Here is a 17,146-nt window from a genome sequence, read left to right on the forward strand (position 1 = left end):
TAGTATGTGTATTATTTGAATCACAAAAGCTGGATATTATTTGGTAATCGATGATTTATGTGTTCATCTTAGTTAGGAATTTTGGCCATTTGGATGTATAAAATTTGAAATATACTGCTGGAATCCAAAATCAGTTTTATTTACTAATGATTAGTAATAAAGGCACAATGTGTTCCTTATCCAAGTAGCTTATTTGCTTAAAATGTAAAGAGTGGTTTGTTTATTTTTCTTCTTTGCCATGTATATGTGTGTGTATGTATATACAAAAATTACGAAATGATTTAGTCTCATGTGAAATGTGAGTGTGCTGCGGAAACTGAGTTCTAACATAGGAATATGTTTAATGCCCTGAAATCACGAATTGGCCAGATTTGTTCCTTGTGACCAGGAGGGAGCTCTCCACCTCTCCCCACCCCGGATCGCAGAGTGGAGAGCAGCCCTTTGTCCCAGGCCAGCGTGTGCTGGGCTGCTGGTGACTTACCGAGGCCACCCACGTCCAGAAAAGCACGCTGGGAGTGAGTGTAACTTAAGAACCTGGAATAAGCCAAGCAGCATTAAAAACACTTAGCTTAAGGGACTTACTGAATGATTCCATCCTATGGTTTATTCCCAGGACTTCCCTGAATCTGAAACTATGCAGCCAAAGCTGGAATATGGACAAGGGTGGGTGGGGAGGGGGGGACTAGGACCCCCGCCAGAGATAAAATTACAGGGCTAACGTACTTCCCCGTGTCCTAGCATACTGTTACCAGCCCGGAGTGCGGTCTTGTGCATGGTGTACTAGTTAGGCTGTGAAAAGAATGTGAAGTTCAGACATTGCCACCACGTGCGTGTCGAGGAGAAACAATAACATATATCATCTTAGCCTGTTGGTCACAGTGGCTATTTTTTAAAATAAATCAGTGGGGATACCAACTAAGGAGAAATGAATAATTGCTAAGTGCATTGTGCTCTCTTTAACCAAAATTGAGCTCAGGCCATTAATCTGAAATCTGAAACCTAGGTGTGTGTTACATATTGCAAAATTCTTTTATTTTCTTTTTGTATAAATTGAAGAGGTACAACATGATGTTTTTGTATAGAAAGAAAAATACTGTACGATTTCACTTATATGTGGAATTAAAAAAAATGTTGACTATATAGAAACAAAGCAGAAATGTGGTTATGGGGGTGCGAAGGGGGAGGAACTGGGGAGATACAGGTCAAAGGTTATAAACTTGCAGTTATGGAGTATAAATAAGCATGGAGAGCTAATGTACCACAGGAGACCTGGAGTTAATAACACTATGTTGTAATTTGAAAATTTGCCAAATTCTTTTCAATGTCTTAAGAAAAAAGTTTTCCCTATGATAGGGTTAAAAAAATGAATTTTAGGAAATAATTTTGGCTAATGCTTGCCTAACCCAAATTTTCTTTGATATCAGCTTCTGTCTGATTCCATTTCAAGCAGTTGCATCACTACCATTTTGGAGAAAACATTTTCATGACATCAAGAAGTGATTTGGAACAGGAAATCAGCCCTGATAATCCACAGATAGAAGCTGTTGTGAGCAACTGAATGGATTTGAGCCCACATGCCTGGGCATGTTTTATTTTGGACCAAATCAGGAAAAGAGGTTTATTTGTGTACTTCAGTGAACATGCGCTAGGTTTTAGGGAACTGTTAATCTCTTGGCCTTCTGGGATTATTTGGTCATTCATTACAGGTATCAAAGCAGAAACTAAATTCTGCTGTATTGTGAAGCTTGGCCCATTCAATTGGAAAAATCTTAATGATCAAGAAACCATGTGTTTTTACTCAGATATGTTTTATGACATAGCTGTAAAATCTTGTCTCAAATAGACCTACCACAGCCTTGCATTGTTTCACAGACAGTAATAGGGCTTGCTTCTAAAATGCCTTTGTATTAAGTCAAAAATACTGATGAAAACTAGAGAGCTTCGCAGAGGAATTATTTATGACTTTTTTTATTACTAACACTAAGGATCTTGAAAAACACTGTGCAAGCCCAAGCGTTAGCTTCGAGTCTGTAGAAATTCTAGCAGTGGGTGTGTGTCGGCCACAGGGCTGTGCAGAGACAGCCAGCCTGGGTCATCATTAGCAACTGTGTTCAAAGGTTTCTGACTTGGCACAAATGGCGTTCTAGAAGGATTAAAGTGTGATATGCCGGCTATCAATCTAGAAAAAGTATTTTCCATAACATTTGCAGGAGAAAAAGAACTAAATTGTTGTTCTGACTCAGATTGTCTTTCATAGAGAAAAAAAAAATGTAAAAGGCATACCATGGAAGTTGCAGAATTCTTCTCTTAAGGAGAGAAAGTTCTGTTAACTATGACCAAGTAAACATGTTAATCAAATAAAAGATTAAGCTACGTATGACGTTTTAAAAATGTGATATGATTTTATAACTCTTTGCCCCTTAGCTTCCCTGTCAATTCACCATCACTGATTTTCTCAAGAAATTCTCAAAAATTTTCCTCAAGATCAGGAACTAGAATGACTATTCACAGATGGTCTTTAGCTGCTGACTTTAATTTTCTGCTTTTGATTCACGTAAGGCATGGTCTGGTCTTTATTCCTAAAACCTCAGTTGTTTCTGGGGAAATGCCACAAAGACGTTTTCTGAAACAGGATCAGCTTCACTGCTATCCTGCTCAGACACCAAAACAAAGCGCTGTAAGAAATAATTTTATGCATGTGATAGTTACTCAAAACGTGTAGTAGGCACCATGCTAAGGGCTGCGTACGTTTTGGCATTTATCATGTGCCAACCCTGTAATCCCATTAGTTATCAAATAAGATTTGAAAAAGTGTTGAAAATGGGTACTGTGGCTTGGAATCCTTCACTATTCACAGCACAATTAGTGTTTTGTATACAGTGAGTGTCAAATGAAGAGTTAACAGAGTGATGGAAAACAAAAACAAATGAAAAGTCTTTTCTCAAGAGAGATAATCATGCAAGGTCAACTCAATCGTATTTTTGAAACTCCCATCCAAGTACTAACGCGACCATGCTTAGCTTCTGAGATCAGGCGCGTTCATGGTGGTATGGCTGTAGACTCTTAGCTGTGTACACCATGCCCTGGCCTGGCTCCTAAACTTACGTCAGGAATTGCGCCTCACAAAGTCAAGTCACTGGAGGGGAAACTACCTGTCACAGGCTGCATTACAGCCCACAGAATTCATATGTTGAAGTCCTAACCTCCAGAGCTTCAGAATGTGACCGAATTTGCAGACAGGGTCTTCAAAGAGGTAATTAAGGTAAAATGAGGTCATGAGGGTGGGCCAAATCTAATAGGACTGATGTCCTTATAAGAAGAGGAAATGAGGACACAGACACGTGCAGAGGAGAGACCATGTGAAGTTACAGGGAGAAGACAGTCATCTACGAGTTAAGGACAGAGGCCTCAGAAGGACCCAACCTTGCGAATGCCTTGATCTCAGACGTCTACCTTCCAGAACTCTGAGACAAAAAAGTTCTGTTATTTAAACCACTCAGTCTATAATACTTTGTTATGGCAACCCTAGAGAACTAATATACTAATATTAAACTCTCTGTGACTTTTTGAAACATGCATAAAAGGATTTTAAAACATATATATATATATGTATATATATATATTTCTTTTCTTTATTTTTCCCTCAGCAGCTATCCTATCTGTATGAGTGCATGTATCTGTGCACATGGATGATAAGTTAAGCTTTATAAAGAGCAGCGCCAGCGCTTGTCTGTCTTAGGGATATTTGAGGCTAGCGTGTCCAGCGGCAGCCCTCTGTCGCGGAGATCTGGCTGTGGGCATCACAGTGAAGACCCGCATTCCAGGAGGGGCAGGGCCGGCGCGCTGCGGAACTATGAAGAAAGGCTTTGCCCTAGTGCGAGAGGCTCTGAGCGGGCTTTGCAGCATGCGGACTTCCATATTGGAGTCAACTGGTTTCCAACGTGGCTTTCTTGAGAGTGAGCTGCCTTTGGTCCAGCCGTTGAAGGGGGTGGATTTGACGTGGCAGTGGGGAACTCTTTGAGTTGCCTAGCCATAACCCAGAAAGCTTTGTTAGCGACATCACACACCCAATGACTGCACGAACTTGACTGAGAAGGAAACAACCGTAAAATAAACGCCGTGCAGAAAAGATGCTGATTTCAGCCCCTCTTTCTAGTCTATGCGAGACCATCCCGCCACGCCTAGAAGGCTGGTGCGGCGCAGAGGTGGCAGCCCTGTGCCTCCCGGCTGTTCCGACTGAGCGACTTAGTGGCAGTGCCAGTAATCCCCCAATTCTTGCCTTTCCTACAGCAACAACAAAAAGCAAGGATGTGCTCCCTGCCTGGGGGTCGGCGAGGACCTTGCAGCAAGCGTCCTCTCACGCAGCAGGGTCTGCATGTCGCTGTCTTCCTCTCTCACCGGCTCTGGGAGTCTGGGCTGGAAAACCGCTGTAGAAAGTGTTTAGATTATTTAGCAATCTGGAGGAGCAGGAATGAGACTCACCAGAGAGGAAAGTGCTTCATTCAGGCCCCAATCAGTAGAGTTAGCATGGAGGTTAAATATGGATGAATGCAGTTCACTGGGGCAAAAGGGATTTTGTGTTTTGAAAAAGAATATTATTAAAATCTTTCAGATACGTTGTCCATCCTTTGTTGAGGGGGACTTGCTCTTGTCTTTGATTCCAAGTAAAAGCGATTACCTGGACCACTGGCAGTGGCTCCTGCACCTGCCAAAAAAAAAAAAAAAATTTTTTTTTTTGATTTTGTAGAGAATTTTTTATTTTTATTTTTTAACGATCTATAAATTTCAACATTTTCTCAGAGGGCCTTATGACTCCAAAAAGATTAAGGATCACTGTATTAAACTTTAAGAAAGAACACAGATCATGGGCAGCAAAGAGAGACAGCTCACCTTGCTTCATGGTGGCTAGCCTTCTAGAATGCTCTACACTTCTGATGCCATCTGGATCCAGTGACTTGGGCTATCGATTACTTGGGTTCCAGACTGAAACCTTCTGGCTCATGATTCTCCAGTGGCTTCCTGTGGCCTCTTCTGTTAAGCCTCTGTTAGCTTTCTACGTCCATGCCTCAAAGGGCCCTTAGACCATGGCCTTTCTCCTCTCCTGCCCGTTTATTCCCTGATGTGCCCATTGCAGGTTGCTCCAGCGCCTTGACCCTCACCACGCCATCCCTTGCTCTTAGGAGCGCTGTACACTTTGCCCAAGGACGCCTTTCCCCTTCATCTTCATTTCCTCGGGTCCTTGCGGTGGCCTGCCCCTGATGACATCCTCTTGTGCCCAGCATGCCTCCCTCGGGCACGTGTAAGTAGTAGTTCTCAGCGTGTTAGAACGCTTCTCCTGCTGGCTCACGTCAGCCATCACCATCTCACTGCGTCTTGCATTTAAGAGTTGGCTTTGAAACAGGCAGACATGGGTTTGAAACCCAGCACCGCAAGCTCTGGCTCTGTGAGCCTGGAAGGCTTGCTCAAACTGCCTCATCCCCTTTATCTACAACGTGCAAATAATGACCATCCCCCTAGGATGGCAGCGTCTGGGCTGCTTCATGGCTGTGCAGCCAGTGCAGGTGCACAAGGCCCTGAACTAGGAAGGACTCCCATTCATGGGCGTTAAGCCTCTCTGGTCCTTGTCTTGAAATTTTAATAATTTTACCTTGAAATGTGTGTTTTGTAAGTGAAGTCTGATGGAACAGTGGAGCATGGGGCGGGGCAGCTGCGGGCCTCAGCTCACGTGGGTCCTTCTCCCTGGCTTCCCCGTCTCCCCAGGACTGGTTTCCAGCCGCCTGCTCTCCCACCTCCCACGGTGGTCACTCCAGGGAACACCTGGCCTCCCACTCCTTGGCCCACAGTGGGCGCTGCTGCAGCAGCCATCCTCATCACGCCTAGCGGTGTCACTGCCTGTGCATGCAGCAGGGGACTGCACACGTGAGCAGGTTGCTAGTGCATACAGCGTGGCTTAGGGTGCCCAACCACCATGGCTTGGGACTGCGGGCCCGTGACAAGGGGGATGCACGTGGGTCTGGAGGCTAGCAGGAGGGTGACAGGTGGGGGCCATGTTCCTGGTCACCTGTGATGATCTGCCCTTGTCCAGGGATTGTCCCTGTGTGTGAGAGAGTGCAACATCAAATAGCAAACAGAAAGCACCACAAACAGTTGAGAGATCATGGGAGAAAGGCAAAGGTTTATATTTCAGTACAATTAAATAAGGCACTTTTATCCTGCATTTTTTAAACAAGGGGTCCCACATTTTCAATTTGTACTAAGCTGCAAATTATGTAGCAGGCCCTACATAGAATTAGTTGAGAATTAAATGAAATAACACATGCTAAGCATGTGGAAAATACTCAGTGAAAGGTCATTTTTATTTTTATGAGTGTGTGTCTAGTCTCCCCAACCATACTGTGATTTCCTTGAGAGCCGGGGTTCTAATGCCTGCTAATTTTCCTGCTTCCTATTTGTCTAGGCCAGAGCCACTCCTGATATACAGCTATTGTAAGGGTAAAATAAATGCTGTGTCCGAAGTTGTTAAACTAAAGCCTGTGAGAGGACTTCATAAAAGCCAGGAACTGCCTGAAATAGTAAGAAAATTGTGTGTGATTTTGTAGAGAATTTTTTATTTTTGTTTTTTAACAATCTATAAATTTCAACATTTTCTGAGAGGGCCTTATGACTCCAAAAAGATTAAGGATCACTGTATTAAACTTTAAGAAAGAACACAGTCAGATCATGGGCAGCAAAGAGAGACAGCTCATCAGAACCGCGTCTGCCCTTGCTAGGGGAGTGTTGAGGAGCAAAGTTTCACTACACATCCCTTTAATTATTCAGAAACAGAAGACTGCCATGCAATTTAGTTTATCGTTTCTCGGTCAAATAATTGACATCTTATTAAAAATATCATTTTGCTCTTAAATCTCATTTAAAAATGAGAAAATTATCTTAGATTCCTTTGTAAGACATTGTATGTAAGACAGCAATTCCAGCATCCATTTTCCTGTGCTATTTGACTAGAGCAGAAAATGGGGTTATATACCAGGTGTTCCCAGAACTTCTCTCCAATTAAATGACACTGCACTGGGGAAGCTAGACTGAACGATCTGTGGCCATGAGCTGCAATCGTAAATATCATTAACATTGAAATGAACATTTCAACAACCATGCACACATCCTTTTGACTTTCACTAGAAATGGCATGCATTTTTATGTAGTAAAAAACAAAGATAGTATCATTCGGGAAGCATGGCTATTTTAATTATATCATTTTATTAATTTTAATTACATTAAATCACATTTGATTGCATCATCGTGGACTGATCATGTTTGATGTGCCTAGTAAAATGTTAAAGTTTCTTTTTAGAAAGTTTTCATAGTATTGAAACCCAGAGTTCTGTGACTATTGGAACAAGATGGTAGAATCACCTAAAAAAGTTTTTAAGTGTTTAATTTTGATTGAAAATATATGTGATGTGTTTTCTGTATCATGTTGCAATCAGTGAACCTGTGATTTCAACGACCATGTCTTATTTCCTGCGTTGCTCACAGTTTTGTCACACTTCTGATCCTTGCAAGAATTGTCTTCCTTTCTGGAATGTTTGGAAATGGTGTGGGAAGCTGATGTTTGCTCTTATCAACCATTCTTATACTATCCTTGCTCTGAGGGGAAATCAAGCAGTTTTTCATTCCTCAAACAGAGGAAAACCTGAGGTGAGAGTCTGAGGAGTGTGATCGGTGCAGCTCAGGGGGGTCATTCCATCCTGCACTTCTTAGCTCACTTGATAGCCTTTGCACAGAGGTTTGCAGACAATTCCCTGATGTTGTCTCTGAGTTCAGATTCTATTTCATCATTTCATATGGGTTTGCCTTTCAGTAAGTCGTGCTGTGACCCTGAGCTCAAGTTACCCAACTCAAAAAAAGAAAATTAAAAATAGAGTTGATGAAGAGCAACAACATTTACCTTTGAAAAAGATAAATCAAAATCAGGGATAGATTCATAGCATTTGCTTCAAAATTCTACATTTTAATTAGAGATAATATAAGTAGAAATAAGTCATTTTCATTGATATTTATAAATATATTATTATACCAAAGAAAATTATAACTGGGTCCTAAGAGATATTTTTAACTTCTTGTTTTGAAATAAATTTAAATTTACAGAAAAGTTGCATATACTCTTCACCCAGCCTCCCATAATTTTAACATCTTACACAGTACAATTATCACAGTACAATTATCAAAACTAATATATTATCATTGGTACCACATTATAGACTAAATACAGATTTTATTAGCTTTCCCCCCATTTTTCTACTAATGTCCTTTTTTCTGTTCCAGATTCTGATGTAGGAACTCACACTGACTTTAGTCTTGCTTTTGTCTTTCATGACCTTGATGCTCAAGGTATACTGGTCAGTTATTTTGTAGAATGCTTTCTGATTAGGCTTCTTCTATATTTTTTCATTATTGAAGTGTATGTTTTTTGGCAAGAAGGTCACATGTATCTTTCTTAGTGCATCATCTCAGGGGCAGATACTGCTGGGATGTTTTATTATCAATGATAGTAACCTTTCTCCTTAGTTGAGGTGGTATCTATGGGGTTTTCCATTATAAATGTACTCTTTTCCATTTATAATTAATTGATAAGTGTCTTGGAGGAGATACTTTAAGACTATATAATGACTTTGCTCCTCCTCAAAGTGCCACTCATGTCCTTTGGTGAATCTTGCCTGCAACAATTATTGCTGCGATGTTCTAATGTTGATTGTGTATTTTCTACATTCCTTCTATATTCATCCACTGGAATTCTATTATACAAGGAAGAGCGCTCCCTCTTCTCCTATTTGTTAATATATTTAATTTTTATTTACTTATGTCAGTATGTTGGCTTCATTTATTTTATTCCATGGGCTGTACTAGTATTTATTTTGTTGCTCAAGTTATTCCAGCTTTGGCCATTGGAAGCTCTTTCAGGTTGTCTTCTGTGCCTTCTTAAGATGGCCCCATTCTCTTAGAAGCACTTTCTCAATCTGGCACCACAAGAGGCTCCAGATTCACCTTGCATTTTCCTCACCCATGTCTTGGAACCAACTACTTCTTCAAAGAGCCCTGGCGCACCACTTGAAGACTGGACACGCTTGAAGCTCTGGCACAGCGGGGTGGGAAGGGGGGCAGGGGCCAGATATGTAACCCTAACAACATTTGTACACACAGAATTTGGGAATAAATAAATTAATTAATTAAAAAAAATAATGATTCAAACAGTTTGGGAACCACTTGATGATAATAGGTACTAGCCGTTGATAATGTTCTACGTGCTATCATTTCTTTTAAGCCTGGGAACATCACAAGAAACCCCTACAATAAGTTTGATTATTGCCATTTTGCTGATGAGAAAACAAGCTAAGAAAAAGAGCAAGTGATTGCCCAATATCTTACACTCATAAAGGAAGGTGCTGGAATTGTCATGGAACTCTTCCAAGCTTCAACACCTGACTCCTCTCACCTCTCCTGAACTGAAACAAAATATCGGAAACTACTATTATTGACTTTTTGGCTGGCCAATATTTAACAACAGTGAAAGGCAGAGTAAAATAGTTTTGCCAAAACCAGTGTGCCAGTTCTCTTTTTTATGAAATAAATCTTCAATTTTGACCAAAACATGCCCCATCTTCATCTGGAATAGAAAGCTGTGAAGATTGAGTTCGAGTTTGAAATTATAAAACAATCAGAAGGAAATATACTTAAGTCACAAGAGAAATATTTCTGGTGACAGAGTATACCCAAACACAGAGAAATATTTTTATACTGAAGTTAGGGAGAAGCAAAAAAAGGAGGAAATGAGACTTTTTATTCCCACTAAGCACTACCATTTTCGAAAACTCCAAGTTTCATCCATCAGCCTACATCCTATGAAGAATGGTAAATTCATGCATAAAGGAATGTTCTTTGGACTACCATAAGTTTTTCTTACCCATTTTCCTTTGATTGGGCAACAGATGACAGTTTATAATAGAATAACAGGCTATGGTAACACGGAAAAAACCATAAAATTTAACTTTTATGTATTTCCAACTCCTGGTCACATGTCAAGGGGATTTAAAAAGGATTAAGTGAGAAATTTATAGCTTTGTACAATCACACTTACAGCAATAATATTAAAGCTTTCAAAAAGATGAAAAAGGAAAAATTACAATGTCAGATTCTTTAGGTCCATAATCTGCCATGGGGAAGCACTATCATGAATGCGTGTGTGCATACATGGAATCAGTCTCTGGGAAAAGGGAGGTTGAAGTGATAGAAGACAAGTCTGCTTTCTCACTGTTCGAGGAAGGAAAGACAACTTTGTACAGTGTGGCAAATGAATAGCAGGAGATCCATGTGTAGAACTTCACATCCAAGTTTCATTTCTGAGTTAAATATATGATTTGATAAATTCCAGAACTTTCCACCATTTCCTTACATGACTTTGAAACCAGTGGCCAAAATAAAAACAGCAGGCAACTGACAGTTATTGAATAGTTATTGGGGACATCTTTTCTTCAGGACAGCATATATTGAATCATGAAAAAAAATGCATACCTGAATAGACAAGGTAAATTTTCTGCTTTTAAGACACCTTAAAAAACAGATAAACTGCAGGAGATAGACATATATATCTTATGCAATGGAGTCATGGAGATATACATTGTGTGCTTATATATATGTGCACATAATATTTAACATACAGTGATATATATGTGTATATGCATACTTTATCCATACTTGTATATATTATATTTTACATATATTGTTATTAGTTACCTTTGAGAGTTAAGCATATATTTATATATATCATATATATGAAAATATATTAAAATAAAATATAAATATATTTATATCTCCTGTATATAACTATATATTATAGATTTATGGATATAAATATTTTATATGTATATTGTCACTTGTATGTGAAAGCTAATTGATAGCCAACATCTTGATGCACAGTTCATTAAAAAGCAATGATGATGATTTTGCCCAGTACTAGAAAACTGATAATTCAATTTTCTACTTTTGCTTCTATCAAAATGAAAAAGAAAGAACTCTGGTAATTAAGGTGTGATTTGAAGAAATCATAATATTTCTGGTTTTATTGACACAAAAGTTGCATATGTTCCCACCCCTGTGCAGAGCAGAGGTCTTCAGACTTGTCCTTGCAAAGAAAGAAGGCCACACACACCTTAGGGTTATATGAGGCCAAGGCCAGACAGTGGTGTGAGGGAGGAATACAAAAGTGTTTTAATGACTGAAATAAGAAAATAACCTCTTTTGTTTTAGAAAACACCTTGAAGAGTCACAACTTTAGTGTGATTGGGGAGGGAAATATTAAGGACCCAGGACAGTAATGAGGGGATGGGTTACATAAGAGGCTGTTTAAAGGGGGAGTGAACCAGAGCCTGGGAGAGAGGGGAGGGAGGCAGGAGGTGGCTGCACTGCTACGATGGCCCACTGCTTGTGCTAGTGAGAAACTGTCCAATGACTTATAAAAAAGGAGCAACTATCATTTGAATTTAAATTATTTGTTGGATGTTCACCAGCCTTATGTCAGCAGGAATAGGAAAGTGAGCCAGAGACTAGAAACTTAAGAACCAGGGATTCACAGGGATCTGGAAGAATGTTGGAGACAATGAGATGGGGTTTTGAGCCAATTTTAGCAAAATCTCAGGCCCATATCAAGCACTGAATTGAACCAGCAATAAAAATTCTTCCAATTAAAAAAATCCCTGGACCAGATGGTTTCACACCTGAATTTTACCAAGCCTACAAAGAGGAACTGGTACCTATACTGCAGAAATTATTCCACAACATTGAGAAGGATAGAATCCTCCCCAACTCGTTCTATGAAGCCAGTATTACTTTGATCCCAAAGCAAGGAAATGACACACCAATAAAAGAAAACTACAGACCAATATACCTTATGAATATAGATGCAAAAATTCTCAATAAAATCTTAGCATACCAAATTCAACTGCATATCAAAAAAATAATTCATCATGACAAGGTGGGCTTCATCCCAGAGATATAAGGATGGTTCAACATATGCAAATCTATAAATGTAATTCACCATATGAATAAAAGCAAAAACAAAGACCATATGATCCTCTCAATAGATGCAGAAAAGGTATTTGACAAAATTCAGCACCCTTTTTGGATAAGAACTCTTAACAAAATAGGCATAGATGGGACATACCTTAAAATTATTAAAGCCATGTATAACAAACCCACACCCAACATCATACTGAACAGGGAAAAATTGAAAACATTCCCACTTAGAACTGGAACCAGACAAGGTCACCCACTATCTCTGCTCTATTCAACATAGTGTTGAAAGTCCTAGCCAGAGCAATCAGACAAGAGAAGAAAATCAAGGGTATTCAGATTGTAGCAGAAAATGTCAAATACTCACTCTTTGCTGATGATATGATATTATATCTAGAAAACCACAAAGATTCAACCAAGAGACTCCTGGAATTGATAAATGATTTCACCAAAGGCTCAGGATACAAAATCAATGCACACAAAATAGTAGCTTTCATATATGCCAATAACAGTCAAATCAAGAATCAAATCAAAGACTCAGTACCTTTCACAATAGCATCAAAGAAAATAAAATACTTAAGAATATATTTAACTAAGGAGGTGAGAGACCTCTGTAGGGAGAACTACAAAAAACTGAGAAAAGAAATTGCAGAGTATGCAAATATATGGAAAACAATATCATGCTCATGGATCCGCAAAAGCAATAGTGTTAACATGCCTATACTATCTAAAGTAATCTATAGAGTCAATGCAATCCCTATTAAAATACCAACATAATTTTTTTCAGATCTATAAAGAATAATTCTACCCTTTTATGTAACTAGAGAAGACCCTGTATTGCCAAAGCAACCTTAAACAAAAAGAACAAATTGGGAGGCATCTATCTACCAGACTTCAAGCTATACTACAAGGGTACAGTAACCAAAACAGCATGATACTGGCACAAGAACAGAGCCACAGACCAATGAAACAGGACTAAGAAACCAGACATAAAACCATCCTGCCATCTGATCTTTGACAAAGAAGACAAAAACATACACTGGGGAAAAGAATCACTATTCAACAAATGGTGCTGGGAAAATTGGATTGCCACATGTAGAAGATTGAAACAGGATCCACATCCATCTCCTCTTACAAAAATCAACTCATGATGGATGATAGACTTAAACCTAAGGCATGAAACCATAAGCATTTTAAAAGAAAATATTAGAAAAACTCTTGTAGACATCAACCGAAGCAAAGAATTTATGAAGAAGATCCCAAAAGCAATCACAGCAACAACAAAAATAAATAAATAGGACCTGATCAAATTAAAAGGCTTTTGTACAGCCAAGGGAACTATCTTTAGAGTGAATAGACAACCTATAGAATGGGAGAAAACATTTGCAAGCTATACATCCAATAAAGGGCTGATAGCTAGAATTTGTATATAACTCAGGAAAATCAGCAAGAAAAAATCAAACAACCCCATTAAAAAGTAGGCAAAGGACATGAACATAAACTTTTCAAAAGAAGACAGACTAATGCCCAACAAGCATATGAAAAATTGCTCAACATCTATAATCATCAGGGAAATGCAAATCAAAACCACAATGAGATATCACTTATCTCCAGTGAAATGATCTTTATCCAAAAGTCCCAAAACAATAAATGTTGGCATGGATGTGGAGAGATGGGAACACTTATACACTGCTGGTGGGACTGCAAACTAGTGCAACCTCAGTGGAAAGCAATATAGAGATACCTTAAAGAGATACAAGTAGATTACCATTTGATCCAGTAATGCCATTACTGGGCATCTGCCCCAAAGATCAAAAGTCACTTTATGAAAAATACACCTGCACTTGAATGTTTATAGCAGCACAATTCATAATTGGAAAGCTGTGGAAACAACCCAAGTACCCATCAGTTCATGAGTGGATTAATAAAATGTGGTATATGTATACCATGGAGTATACATGGATGATATCTCTTACTTTCCTTATATTGAGGTTGAAGATTAATCTATTTTATACAATCCCCTCTAGCCATAAACTCACATAGACAACTCCTCTGATTCTCCCCGTATACTTGTATCACCCTTTTCGTTTAAATCAGTAGTCAGCGTTAACATTCTTAAGACTATGCAAGTGTTAATTACAGCTAAACAAGGTAGTTCATTATGATTAGCCTCTTTTCTTGAGCATTTTTAGTTGTATAATAATGACAACAAGAACAAACCCATTTTTGTCATATCTTAAAAAGAACACAAAATGCTATTCTTTCAAATATGTTAGATAAAGCAATAACATTAAAAGTAACTTTTCAGGATATCTACTATTAATTTCTTTTAAAAATTAGTCTTAGATACTCCTTCACTTATAAAAATACTCAGTTGTTACAAGCTTTCTTGTGTATTTCTATTAAAGGTATGATTCAAGTAATATTCATGCTTTCCCAGTCAAGACCTATTTTGAATTGCACTTTATGTCAGACTTGTCTCTTTTTGATATTTCTTCTATTTCTATAAAAATGCGTTAATCACAGTTTAATCTCATGGTTAATAAAGTTCCCAAGTAATTCGTCATTGCCTTGTTTTGTAATCTAAAACCACTTGAAAGTTTTCGCTACAAAAAGCACCTGTAAGTTGAGACAAAAAGGAAAAAAAAAAGGTATGTTTTAAAGCTGGATCACAATAGATGAGCAATGTGTTTGTTGCAATCAGTGGTGGCTGAGCATGAAGGAGTTCGGTGGAGAGGCACAGACTCTGCCCCATCTGCAACCAATCACATAAAAGACAGAATGACAAGGACGTGTAGTGATGGGATAGTTTCTCTGCCAACTTTTTACTTAGAGAGATCTTTCAAGATTCCACTTAGAAATAAAAACAGCACAATGAGTATAGCATTTCTGTGCGATGTAACACCCAGGTACTCTAAGTTATGCGAGGAATGTATTTAAGTATCTGCCTGAAATCTGGGACCATTATCAAACCATCCAGAGCTACTGACACTGTTGCTTGATCTCTTCTTTCAGCCTTTTCCACCCACGAAAATTCTTTGCATTACTCGTGTGTTGAATTTGCTAGTATTGAATGTCCATCAAGATGGTAATTTATGAAGTGAAAAAGCCTCTGCCCTGGACTTGCTTCCTTCTTGCATGTATTTCTCTCCTTCTGGGTCTCAGGCCCGATTTCTCTGTGCTTCCCTGCTAGTCTCCCACGTTGTGCCTTTAGGTCATTTTGGGAGATGGTGGAGAGAGTCCTAAAAGTAGCATGCTTAATAAAGGCTTTTTACCAGAAAAACAATTAAATGTGGAATTTAATATTTGAGTGAATGTCTTTGTTCCCTGCCCTTTATATGTGGGTTGATGAGCTGTTATTATCTATTCTATTGTTCATGTGTCTAAATAATCCATGTGCTATACTAATTTCCTTTTTCATTTTTTTTTATAATGGCAAAATTGGATTCAAGATAAACATTTCTCAGAAAACCAGCATACTGTTTACAGACATTAAACATTAAAGACATTAACAAAACATGATAGAAAGAGATGAAAGAATGTTTGATATAGGGAGTAAAATCAACAGTTCTAAAAGCAACCTGTATGTTTCTGATTTCAGATGCAGCCTTAATAACCATGCCATCTGAAAAAACACAATTTAAGTTTCATTATGTATTTTTAAGTTGACTGTCTTATCTATGACTCAATGTATGAGTTTGGAAATACTCTATGTAGTTTACCTGTAAAACTCAGATAATTCTGGCCTTTTCTCTTTATTGCTGTTAAAAATTTTAAGGACATTAAAGTCCTGAAAAGTTTTAAGTCCCAAATTGTCCTCATTACTATCTGAGCACACTTATGAGAGACCATTCTTTGTAGTTGTCTTGTTTCTCAACACCTGTGCTTCACCAGGTGGTTTGGTGAGGTCCTGGTGTTCAGAAGTGCTCAGGGTGTGTCTAGCCACCAGCCATCTCGGCAAGGGAACAGCTGTTCACGTCTCTCTGCCACCAGCATGAAGTAGCAACCCTCATGTTCCAATGCATTTTGATCGCATATAATGGGATCAAAAGAAAAGAGCGAATGCTTCAATGATAAGACACATACTCTCTGGTGTACAAATTTTTAAGTTACATAATATATATTTGAGTAATTTTGTCCCATGTATGCAACAAAAAGGTATGCATATTTATATATTTATGATACCAAAAAGATTGATTTCCTCATATAAAGAAAACTGCATTTGAACACAAATTCAAGCCTCTTTAGTTATGAAGACATGAAGTAGCTAAAGATACAGCTAAAGTAAGTAGATTTCAGGTGCTCTTACCATACATACACAAAAATCCCAAAAAATCATGTGAGGAGATCAATATGTTAGTTTAATTGATTACAGGAATCACTCACTATGTATATCAAAATATTATGTTGTATACTTTAAATATTTACATTAAAAAAATGAAAGACCAATGTATAAAAAACTAACAGGTATTTTAAGGTTACGAACAACCTGAGAAGGAAGTAGGTATGGAGGGATCTGGAAAGAAAGGGGGAGTCCAAAATTATGGGTGACAGCTTCAGTGGAAAGTCAGGAAAAGAGAAACTCCTTTTGATGAGGATGTCTGCTTTTCAGTCTCTCGTGACATTTGTGTGTACGTGAACGTGTATGTGTATATTCATATGTGTGCAGAGACAGGCACATTGACATTTAATATCATGTCATTTTCAGATCACAAAGAGCTACTAAGTGAAATAATACCTTTTTATTTTAGAAAAAAATCAACAATAGTTTTACACTTAGTTATATTAAATTTCCAATGAGAACCATATTATGTATAGAAGAAAACCATTCTGTATCTACATACCTCAAGTTTTCTATCTCTAATATATAAATTTAAATGTATTTTTCTGGTGTGTGATGATTATATATATTCCCCTTCCAGGGCTGGGATAAGGTGCCTATGTTGCAAAATTTAAGAAAACATCAAAAATATAAGCAAGGAAGATTTCCCCGTTCGCCTTAGGTTCCAATATAGCTCTGCAGAAGACTGTTTCTGAATCTGTCTTTATTTAAATACATTTTGATATTTTTGATATCTTGCTT

This window comes from Microcebus murinus, chromosome 13, assembly GCF_040939455.1.
Source record: "Microcebus murinus isolate Inina chromosome 13, M.murinus_Inina_mat1.0, whole genome shotgun sequence".
Classification (NCBI taxonomy): domain Eukaryota; kingdom Metazoa; phylum Chordata; class Mammalia; order Primates; family Cheirogaleidae; genus Microcebus; species Microcebus murinus.